This window comes from Vulpes lagopus, chromosome 10 (genome assembly GCF_018345385.1).
Source record: "Vulpes lagopus strain Blue_001 chromosome 10, ASM1834538v1, whole genome shotgun sequence".
Classification (NCBI taxonomy): domain Eukaryota; kingdom Metazoa; phylum Chordata; class Mammalia; order Carnivora; family Canidae; genus Vulpes; species Vulpes lagopus.
This window is the reverse complement of record NC_054833.1, coordinates 66,568,778-66,580,983: the sequence shown is the minus strand read 5'-3', so window position 1 is coordinate 66,580,983 and position 12,206 is coordinate 66,568,778. Positions and strand designations below refer to the sequence as shown.

Here is a 12,206-nt window from a genome sequence, read left to right as displayed (position 1 = left end):
GGGGGATTCAGTGTGGCTCTGCAAACTCATAACTGACTCCTAAGAGCTCTCTGCCATGGACGAGATACTTGGCTGCTTTTCACACCTATTATCCAGTAAAATTGCAGTTAAACTCCAACTTATGGCAGTGACTAAGCTCAGCCTAGCCCTAATGACTCCAGTTCTTGGTGAGTATAGATATAACACATGCTGCTTGTTTACCTTCCTAAATTTCTTCCATGTTTTTACAGGCAATCTCATCATCACTGGGGCATGTAGACCATCCGTAGTAGCAGGGAACATGGACCTCAGGTTTTGTGAGGGCACTCCTATAATTCTGATGAATTCAAAATTAGTTATGAAAATATTTAGAATGAAAAAAGAAGTTACAACAAATTACCAGAGGCTTGGAGGTTTAGATGCCTTATCTCTGAGCATGCTTTACTCAGCTCACTAGAGCTGCCTGCTTTAAAATGCTTCCTGATCATAACCTGACTTCCCCATCCCACTTAGAACATTCGACAGACAACCGCAGGTTAAGGCAAGTGAGGGGCCTTGAGGCTTCAGGGCAAACTCACCTTTGAAGACAGACAGGCTTTTTTTTTTTTTTTCTCTGTTTGATATCTCAGGAAACAGCAAGAAACTCGTCAGCCCTATATCTTTAAATCCTTATGTTTTAGAGAGGTACAAATTAAGTATGCAGGAACCAGTAGGATAGAAGTGATTTTGGACTGTGTGTGTGTGTGTGTGTGTGTGAGAGAGAGAGAGAGAGAGAGAGAGAGAGAGATTGTGAGAGACGTAGGGAGGGAGGGAGAGGGAGTAGGGAGGGGCTGGGGGGCAGGCTGTCAGAAGCCCTGGAGCCCAGAGCCCGCCTGCTTCCTGAGTGAAGCATTGCTCAAATGCTCACTGCCCGGGCCCCTTGAGTGTGGTTTTCCTCCCTGGCCAGCACCAAACCCCAGAATAGTGCGGCTGACTTGCTGATTGAGGTCAGCAGCTCCCGGGAGGCACGAGAAGCGAAAGCCTTTGCAGTAAGTACATAGTTGGTTCTTATTTAAGATGGGGATAGAAAATCTTAGAAGAATAGCTCTATCTGCGGGGAAGAGGTTCTTCTGCTTTAGGTATAATGTCTAACATACCCAATGAATCTTGATATGACTAAAGCATGATTAATACATTTTTTGTGTGTGTGATTCATGGACTAGATAAGTTAATGCTACAGACATGCTTTTGGGGGGGTGCTAAAAATGGATTTGAAACTCATCTTCTGACATCTTGAAAAAAAATAGTCTTTTTTTCCCCTGCCTGTTAACTTTTTTCATCTTGCAAAGTAAGGATAATTAATGCTGACTTTAAGTTAATGTATAGAGATTTTTTGGGGTTCTTTTTGGAAAAGAAATCCTCTCAGTAGGTACTAATTACTAGTAGTGTGGAGGTCTATTTTCACAACCATGGTGAATAGGGCTGCTTCTGTGCATTCTTTTCACCAAGTGTGGGACGTATGAAGTCCCATGGAAAGAGTGGCCCACTTGACTGGTTCTTTGCCCCTCTGGAAGATTCTAGAGCCCTCTCCCCTTGAAGATGAGTACTGTGAAGTGTGCCCTCTCATCTTGCAGAGGGCCTGATAATGTCCCAGAGCTTAATATCTGGGCCAAACATTGTGCTTATGAGACCCAGATGGCAAAGCTTCAAAAATATGACAAAGATAGAGGCTTTTCTAGGAAGTTACTTACTATATGGTTTCTGTTTAGACAGTATTTTGCACTGACCACCCCTCCCCCAGCCCTCACACCCACCCTCACCCCAGCAAGAGGCACAGGCTACTTTGGAATGTCTCTTCACCATTCTCTTTTCTAGAAATGAAGGGGCTTCTCCCTCTTTTTTCTTTTAATTTCTTGGTGGAATAAAATATTTTGCTCAGTAATGCAGGAAGTTGATATTTTAAGTTTACTCGAACAATGTGATTTTCCTCCCTCTCCTTAGGATGCAAAGATTAAAAAAAAAAAAAAAGACACATGTTCACCACTTCTACCACAGGACTCACTAACATGGCTCTGTTTTTTGTTCTTTTACAACTGAGCTCCACAGACTGTGTATCTAGTTGAGAGTAGATGTTTCACTTCCTTAATCTTCCCTTTGCCAAGTGGTAAAGTAAGTGTCTCAGCAGGAGAAACCCACAAAAGTAGAGGGAGCCCAAAATTAATGAGACTAAACTTTCAAGTGAGAATAGACACTATGTATGAAGTAGCTTCCTCATTTCAATCCCCCATCCATCCTCAGGGAAAACATGTTAACACTTTGTCATATGACAAAAATAACATTTTTGAGTACTTGCTGTTTGATAGATACGGCAGTCAGGTTATCTCATTTGATTCTCAAAACACCCCCATGTAGTGGCTGCATTTATGGTCTTCACTTGATAGGCAAGGAAACTGAGGCACAGAAAGATTTCTTAACTGGGTAGAATGGTACAGCTGGGGTTGGGACTTAAGCTCTTTCTAAATCCACAGTAAATTTAGAAATTAGAGAAAATATTAACTCAATCCCACACCCTCAAGCAGTTAAAATTTCTCTATTTCTTTCTACTTGTACAAACTAGGTATTATATAGCATAGGGGTTTTTTAATGTTATGAGTTTCACAATTATTTTTAATGGTATATAATGTTCTAGTAAGTGTTCCATCAATTGCTTAATATTCCTTGTTCTTATAAATCAGGTTGCTTTCCTCTTTTTATTATTGTTTGTTTTCTTGCTAATATGAATAATCTTTTAGAGGCACCTGGCTGGCTCAGTCAGTAGACCATGTGACTCTTGATCCTGGGGTTGTGAGTTCAAGCCCCAAGTTGAGTGTAGAGATTACTAACAAATAAAAATCTTTAAAAAAAAAAAGAATATTTCAGTAACTACATTGTATATATGATTTCCCCCAGGTTTCTGGATCATATCTGTAGAATAGATTCTCAGGCATGGGATTACTAGGTAAAAGGGGCATGGACATTTATTTTAATGGTGCTAAATTACTCTCTACCAACACTCTTGTGGAGTCCCTCTTTCATTTCATCTACTCCACCGAGGACAATATCATTTTTTTAAAAAACAGGCAAAACAGAACCTCTTTGTAATTTCTTTTAATATAATTTCTTTTAATATAATTAGGCTGAATTGTTTTTTCACATGTTTGTTTACAAGTTGTACTTTCTCTTTTGCTCATCTGTCAGGCTCTTAATGCTTTTTTTGTTTTGTTTTGCTAATTTATATAGGTTTTTGATAAAATTTATTTGCCATATTTTGTCAGGTATTTTACCTATTGGTTACCTTTTTTTTAAAAGATTTTATTTATTTATTAATGAGAGACACAGAGAGAGAGAGAGAGACAGAGAGAGGCAGAGACACAGGCAGAGGGAGAAGCAGGCTCCATGCAGGGAGCCTGACGCAGGACTTGATCCCAGTTCTCCAGGATCAGGCCCTGGGCTAAAGGCAGCACTAAACCGCTGAGCCACCCAGGCCACCCTATTGGTTACCATTTTAAACTGAATTAAACACACACACACACACACACACACACACACACACACACACAGCCATTTAACATTTTTACATAGTCCAAACTGTTCATTTTTCCCCCTTATTCTTCTTACCTTAGAACCTGGTATCCTCTTAAGGGATTTTTCCCCCTTCTAGTTTTTATTTGGGTGGATGATGTGAAAACTGGATTTAAACAGACTTCAAATAATGCCAAACTGTTTTCCCATTATCATTTATGAGAAATCTTTGTGTTCTCTAGTTCTTCAGCTTTTCTATGTTAAATGATTTTTCTGTATTATCTATTTTATCTATAGCAGTTAACTGTTTCTGTACCATTGTCACATTGTGTTAACGTGTTGCTTTTGTGCTATATAGAGTATAGAGTCAAAATAAAGTATTGACTAAGAGTGTGGGCTCAGGAGTTAGGCTGCTAAGTCCTAACTTATGTGTCCCTCAGTCTTATTATTTTAAAATGGGGATAGTAATAGATAGTGTCCACTCCATGGGTTGTTGGGGTGAGGAAACAAAAGCTAAATTAAAAAACAAAACAAAACTCTGGAAACAGTATTTGATGTATATATTTATGTATAGAGAATATTTGATGAATGTTTGATTGAGGTCAGCAGCTCCCGGGAGGCACGAGAAGCGAAAGCCTTTGCAGTAAGTACATAGTTGGTTCTTATTTAAGATGGGGATAGAAAATCTTAGAAGAATAGCTCTATCTGCGGGGAAGAGGTTCTTCTGCTTTAGGTATAATGTCTAACATACCCAATGAATCTTGATATGACTAAAGCATGATTAATACATTTTTTGTGTGTGTGATTCATGGACTAGATAAGTTAATGCTACAGACATGCTTTTGGGGGGGGTGCTAAAAATGGATTTGAAACTCATCTTCTGACATCTTGAAAAAAAATAGTCTTTTTTTCCCCTGCCTGTTAACTTTTTTCATCTTGCAAAGTAAGGATAATTAATGCTGACTTTAAGTTAATGTATAGAGATTTTTTGGGGTTCTTTTTGGAAAAGAAATCCTCTCAGTAGGTACTAATTACTAGTAGTGTGGAGGTCTATTTTCACAACCATGGTGAATAGGGCTGCTTCTGTGCATTCTTTTCACCAAGTGTGGGACGTATGAAGTCCCATGGAAAGAGTGGCCCACTTGACTGGTTCTTTGCCCCCCTGGAAGATTCTAGAGCCCTCTCCCCTTGAAGATGAGTACTGTGAAGTGTGCCCTCTCATCTCACTCACAAATGTATCATTCTTTCCCTATATGGCTTAAGAAAAACTTTCACATAATCGTGGGAGACAGAGAAAGAACATTTGACTCTACATATGTTAAGGAACTTGGTATGTTGGAAGATGGGCAAGTGACAGAGAGATATATGCAAAACACATACCACAGAGGATTACTATCTATTATAAATAAAGAATTGCCACAAATCAATTAGTAAAAGCAAATACATAAAGAAAAACTGGGCAAGGATAATTTGTAAGTTTATATTTATTTTTATAAATTATATTTATTTATTTATTTTTTAATTTTTATTTATTTATGATAGTCACAGAGAGAGAGAGAGAGAGAGAGAGAGAGAGGCAGAGACACAGGCAGAGGGAGAAGCAGGCTCCATGCACCGGGAGCCTGATGTGGGATTCGATCCCGGGTCTCCAGGATCGGGCCCTGGGCCAAAGGCAGGCGCCAAACCACTGCGCCACCCAGGGATCCCTAAATTATATTTATTTTTATAAATAAGCAATCATAGGAGAAGAAATATAGCTGAAAACAGAGCATCCAGTGTCAAAGAGAACATATGGAGATGGGCACTGACAATCACATATACAAAGAACAAGAATTAGTAAAGCTTTTTGTATGGCAGTTTTACAAATCTACCAAATGTAAAATGTATCTGAGAAAAATTCTGTACATTTTCAAGTATACATATGCAGTGTAATCATATTTACATTTAAAATTTCATTATTTATGTTAAGAAACATAAACTCGGGATCCCTGGGTGGCGCAGCGGTTTGGCGCCTGCCTTTGGCCCAGGGCGCGATCCTGGAGACCCAGGATCGAATCCCACATCAGGCTCCCGGTGCATGGAGCCTGCTTCTCCCTCTGCCTGTGTCTCTGGCTCTGTCTCTCCTTCTATCTCTCAAGAATAAATAAATAAAATCTTAAAAAAAAAAAAAAAAAAAAAAAGAAACATAAACTCCCAGAGTATCCTGGTGGCTCAGTTGGTTGAGTCGAACTCTTGATTTTGGCTCAAGTCATGATCTCAGGGTTGTGAGATTGAGTCCCTCATTGGGCTCTGCTGAGCATGGAGTCTGCTTAAGATTCCCTCCCTTGAGGCAGCCCGGGTGGCTCAGTGGTTTAGCGCTGCCTTCAGCCCAGTGTGTGATCCTGGAGGCCCAGGATCAAATCCCACATTGCACTCCCTGCATGGAGCCTGCTTCTCCCTGTGTCTGTGCCTCACTCTCTCTCTCTGTGTGTGTGTCTCTCATGAATAAATAAATAAAATCTTAAAAAAAAAAAAAGATTCCCTCCCTCACCCTCTGCCCCTCCCCACCCCCAGTCGTGTGCATTCCTGTTCTCTCTTTCTCTCAAAAAAAGAGAAATTTAAACTTATTTTTATTTGTAGGTATATAAAAATTCATCTTAAAAAAAGTAGTGGATGTATAACATTAAGGTGTTTACTATGGGAAGTAGAATTAAGGGCAAGGTATTGTTCACCTTTTGCTACATATATTTTTATGTTTGAATTTTTCTATGCCTGTATTTGTCTATTATTTGTGTAAGATAGATAGACAGATTGGCATTTTCCCACATCCACAGGCAAGAAAATTTTAGGGAGCAGAAGGTATAGAGGCCTACAGTTGGGAAAGTACACAACAAATTATAGGAAGAGTGAGCATTTGAGTGGCAGTGTTTTCACATTCTTTACAGGTTATGACTTAAGAACTTGTTGAGAAAACTTAATCTGAGAGGCAGAGAGGAAAAGTTGGTTTGTTGCTGAGCTCTGATCTCTAAGTAGCTCCCCTCCCTATTTCCCTGCTGTGTGCAGGTGGTCCCTACATGGGCAGTTCATAGACCCCACCCCAGACACACTGTCCCCTTCCTTTTCATCTGTATTCCTTTTCTTTATTTTATTTTTAAATATTTATTTATGTATTTGAAAGAAAGCATGCACATGCATGAGCGAGCACGTGGTAGGGGAGGTGCACAGGCAAAGGGACGGAGAAAATCTCCAGCAGACTCCCTGCTGAGTGTGGAGCCCAATGCAGGGCTCCATCCCATGACGTTAAGATCGTGATCTGAGCGGAAATCAAGAATTAGACACTTAACCCACTGAGCCACCTAGGCACCTCCTTTATCTGTATTTTAAAAAGGTTCATCCAACCTTCATGATCGCCATACATCCAGCCATTCATCCGGCAGACACCTAGCGCCTAGTCCCAGCCAGGCAGTACCCTAGGCCCCGCAGAGACAAGGGTGAGCAGGAGAGGGAACGTGCCAGCCCTGTGGGAGCAGCAAACCCACTAACCCGTTACTCATCACCAATCATGAGCGTTAGTATGAAGCCACCAAATAAGGAGAATAATAGATGAGAGCCCATTTAGATGGGTGCTCTGGAAGGGGCAAGCAGAGGGAGGCTAGGCTATTCTAAGAAAAGCACAGGTGGGGACCACCCCCCACATCTCCCTACCCATCCAACCATTTGGAACCTCGTTCTGGTTCCGTCACTTCAACTCTCCCATTCTGTCTCCTTCTCTCCATTCCTCCTGCCATCTTTTCATTCCTTTCACTGGGACCACCATTTCCCAGATTTTAGTCATTCAAATTTCCTCTTTTCATAGTTTTTGCCATAGCCAACTACCATGGCTTACTTATTAAATTTCCTAAAACCACCATCACTAATATATTTTAAAAGGAAACTTGTTGACTGCGGTAAATGAGAACCGATGAAAATGAAATAATGCCAAACCTGAAAGTTAAAATTAAAATTTACCAGTAATGAATGCAGAACTGTCACCTGGTCCAGAAGACCTGTGAGATGGCTTTGATCACAACGGGATGCTATTTATGGAAGAGACTGTATTAGGTTTAGATATTGAGCCAGTAGAAAATGACTCTTGTCTATGAGGACTTTGTTAGCCAGTATAATTCAGGATGAGGACGCTGCAAGAAAGAGATGAGAGAAGGAGGAGATTGAAAAGTAATTATTTATTTTATAGCTACAAGAGTGAGGTAAGCCAGGGACAGGTGACAGCCAGGGAGCCAGAGGGCCCCTCTGAGACAGCCCTTGGAACCACCCTGCTGCTGCAGCCAGGGGCCACCTCATAATGAGAAGATCCTAATAGTCTCCCGCTGGGGAGAGTCTGGAGAGACGCTGGGAGAGTTTTTGCTGGAGATGAAGGCCAAGATCCTAGGGGGATGGTCTGAGATGTAAATAAAAGTCTGCATTGAGCCTGAAGACTCCATAACCCCTCCAGCACCCACTGCCTGTAGGAACCTGTCCTTGATCTCACTGATGAGCTTAAGTAAAGGGTTTCTGGAAAGCTGGCTTCCCCAGGGCTACCTGGAGCCCTCACTGCACAGAAGGAGCCCACATAGGGAAGTGCTCAGCAGCTTTCGTGAATATGCTTGGGCTGCTGAGCACCAGAGTAAGGTGGTCTCCTTGGTTACCACCGGGGCCCACAGGTCAGGTCAAGGCACTGGAGACTGCCCTCCTCCAGCCCTTGCTCTCTAGCTGGGTGTCTTGAGGCTCCTGCTTGCTCATCCCTGCAGCTGCAGGCTCTTCGAGTCCCTCACACTTGCTTCCCATCTCCTGCCAGAGCATTTCTTTCACTTGCCTGACTGTTCCCTCAGCCTGTGGGTGCTCTCTTCCCCTTTGCACCTAGCTATTACCTGTTATCCTGGAATAGTCTTCTCTGCAGGGAGCCTTCTCAGGCTGTCTTCCCTGGCTTGGCCGTACCCCCACCCCCAGGATAAGCTCTAATAGCCCGTGTGACTCTCTTCAGTAGTTTTCATAGTGGAAATCTTTTATTTTGGGGTCTGTATTGTAGTCCCCTGCTCTAGACCAGGAACTTCTGGTGAGCAGGGATTGTTTGCACATCTCTTGCGTGGTGCCTCCCTGAGACATAGCAGGTGCTCAAAAGGGTTTGTGGAGGGAACAAATGAATGAAACAGTCCCCAGCTTTTTGATTGTGTAAACAAGCGAATTCACACTATTCCTTTTAGGCCTGACTTTACTGTTCCTAGTGCAGTGAAGGACAGGGAATGATGGGGACTGGCAGGAGAGGGGGTTGGGTAGTGGGACATGTATATAAGAGGCCTGGTTGGACTCCAAGGGATATGGGCCCTACTGGAGGATTTTGAGCAAACGAGTGACAGAATCTGACCTATGTTTTAAAAGGAGCATTGTGGATAGGGACGAGCAAAAGTCGGAAGAGGATCCAGGTGGATTTGGGGTATATCCTGACCACAGCCAAAGACCTATGGCCATTCTGGTTAGCAGGATCCCATTATTTTTGCCCAGATCAATGCCCTTTTCACAAAAGAGCCACAGTTCAGTCCTGAGTTTCACACATCAGAATACATATAAAACTTATAAATTGATCAATGTTTGCTGTCGCCAAAAGCCACCACAGAGGCCCCCTGGCTCATGCGCACCAGTTTAGGACATGCAGTAGTCTCAGCTTCCAGCTCTGCCCTACAGGGCCTGCCTGAGGAATGCCTGGGCCTGCCAGCCTGCTGCTTCTTTCAGTCACAGACACATCATCACACAGTGAAGAGGCACAGTGGCATGCAGATGAGAGGCTAGACTCCTGAACCTGGCTTTTGGGACCTCCACGGTCTGCCTCCAACCCTATTTCCAGGGCTGTTTTGCTCTACTTGCCACAGCGCTTACCCACTGCTGCCAAACCAAACCACTCCATTGTGTATACCCTGTCATTGTGCTTTCCCTCCTCTGCCTTTGGGTGTGCTTCTCACCTGGGATGCCCTTTCCACCGTAAAGTCTCACAGACTCTGGGGCTTAAACACAGAAGTTAATTTCCTCACAGTCCTGGAAGGTAGAAGTCTGAGATCAAGGTGTTGCTTGGGTTTGGTTCCTTCTGAGACCTCCCTCCTTGATTTGTGGATGGCCATGTTTGCCATGTGTCCTCACACGGCCTTCCCTTTGCAGATCTCCGTGTCCCAGATTCCTCTTCTTTCTTTTCTTTTTTTTTTATTCCTCTTCTTATGAGGACACCAGTCATTGGACTGAGGGCTCACCCCAGTGACCTCCTTTTACCTTAATCCCCTCTTTACAGGCTCTGTCTCCAAATATAGTCACAATATGAGGTCCTGGGAGTTAGGACTTCAACATATGAATTCAAGGAGGCACAGTTCAGTCCATAACAAGAGTCTAGCTGAAATATCACTTTGTCCTCATGTGTCTTCCTGTTCTCACACATCATAGCCCTTCAGCGGACTTCTAACACTGTGTCCTTTGGTATTCATTCATTCAGGCAGGCAGGCAGGCAGTCATTCATTAGAAATACCCAGAAATACTTACTGAGCTCCTTCTGTGTACCAGAAATCTGTTTGACACTGGGTATCCAGAGCTGAATAACATGGTGCATAACCTGAATCCTTAGTTGAGAGACAGACAGACCAATTATAGCACTGTGATGAATGCTGATGTTTAGGAGAGGCCTCTGACCCAGTGCTGGATCCAAGCCAGTGTAACATTTACTAGGTCAGGGGATGCTTCAGCTGAGTTCTGCATGGTGAATGGGAGTTAATGTGCCAAGGGAGTGGGGAGAGTGTTGCACCGAGAAGGGATGGCGTGTGCAGAGGCTTGGAGTTGCAAGGGGCTATGGTGCTTTCAAGGAGCTGCAAAGCAATCCATTGTGGGAGCAGGTGTCTGCAGTGGGCGTGCGAGAGTAAAAGGTGGGGGGCAGGGTACGAGGGTGCAAGAAGCCTAGCATATCCAGTTTGGGCTTTATCCTGAAAAATGTGGTGGTGGAAGGGTTTAAGTAGGGGAGGGACTTGTGGTTTAGAAAGTGTGCTAGCTGTGTGGCGGTAGACAGTGCCTGTGGCCCTGACTCTGGGTAGGTAGGGAAACCAGCAGTAATTCTTCTGATCCCAATGGTGACTCGAAGTGTGGAACTAAGGGGCAGAGGATGATCTGGGAAAGCTTTGGCAATTTGAGTGGCAGGACTTAGTGACTGACCAAATATATAGGGAGTGAAGGACAGTGACAGGATCATCATTAGGTTCCTAGACTCTGAATCTCAGCAGATGCTCCCATTGTGAATGTGCAATTTGATGACTTTTGCTGAATGTGTACACCCGTGGAAACGCCACTGCAATCAAGATACTGAGCGTTCCCATCACTCCAAAAATTCCTTTTGTGTCCCTTTATAGGAAGTCCGGTTCCCAGCCCCCCTCCGGCCCATGGCCCCCAGCAAACACTGATCAGCTTTCTATCACTCTACATTATTTTTGCTTCTAGCATTTCAAGTCAGTAGAACCATATACTATGTAGTTATTTGGCATCTGGTTTCTTTGATTCAAGACAATGCTTTTGAGATTCATCCATGTTCTTCTGTGTATCATTTGTTCATTCCTCTTTATTGATTGGTATGGATATATTACAGTTTGATGATCCATTCACACTTGTGTGTGTGCACATGTGCATGAACACACGTGTGTAGGTGGTACCTCTATACAGATTTTCAAGAGCTGCATTTTTTTATCAGCCACCTATAGGTGAGTTTTTGCCTTCTGACCATTTAGGAAGGTAAGTCCCAAGCTTGACTGATCAGAGTCACACTGGCAGCTTATTCAAAATTCAGAAGTAGGACTCAACCTTGATGGGCTGACTCAGAACCCCAGGCGTGTGTATTTTTAACCGGATTAAGTTAATTTTGATCAGCCAGGTTGGGGGACTTGTGTACCATGTGAACAGTATCTGTGGAGTTATAACCTTGCTAGTCCTGTTTGTTTGTCACTAAGAGGCCATCTAGTCTGTATTGGGTGTTATTATTTCTTCTGGGTGCTGACCACACCAACTTTACCTGCTACAGGTCATCCTGGCCATTGATTTTTTTTCACTAATTCATCAAACAGAAAGTCTCTGAGCACTCACCACATGGAAGGCATCAATCTAGACACTGTGCATAAATGCAAAAGCAATTGCAGCTTGGCACTTACAATTAGGAGATATGTGATATTGACATACACAATCATACAAGAAACGGTGATAAATGTAAATGACACACAGATAAAATGCTTGGAATTTAGAGGCACATCAAATAATTCCCAGCTTTTTGTGCACATGGGGAGGTGGTAGTCAAATATGGTTACAAAAAAAGGTAAGGTTTGCTCTGGGGTTTGAAGGATGGGTAAGATTTGTGCATAAGGGAGTTGAGGGTGGGAGAGGCAGACTGGGGAGAGGGAACACAACACAAGAAAACAAGAAAAAAGGCTGGGAGATGGGCAAGGCCCATGCGACTGGGGGCCGTGGAAGGCCAACCTGACTGGAGCATGGAAAGCATAAGATGGGGGGAGGAGGGAATGAGGTTGGCAAGGTGGCCGTTGGCCAATGCAGGGAGAGCCTTAGATTATGGTCATTCAACCCACTTGAGCTTTGACAAATGCGTGCATAACCACCACCACGATCAGGATTTATACCTGTTCTCTCACCTCTACTACTTCCTC

General features: G+C 43.2%; 1 protein-coding gene across 4 annotated transcripts in view; it reads left to right on the top strand.

Moving 5' to 3' along the window:
• Nucleotides 1–890: 890 nt before the first annotated feature.
• The window catches only part of SPECC1 (sperm antigen with calponin homology and coiled-coil domains 1), a 228,542-nt gene continuing 217,226 nt past the window's right edge, over nt 891–12,206 (top strand). For 3 of the 4 annotated variants that reach the window (XM_041771937.1, XM_041771940.1, XM_041771942.1), the window contains exon 1: nt 891–1,007. The gene's annotated coding sequence lies outside the window, so the exon portion shown is untranslated. Of the gene's footprint in view, nt 1,008–4,120; nt 4,163–12,206 lie in introns of those variants that run through there. The other variant, XM_041771938.1, reaches the window with a different exon arrangement.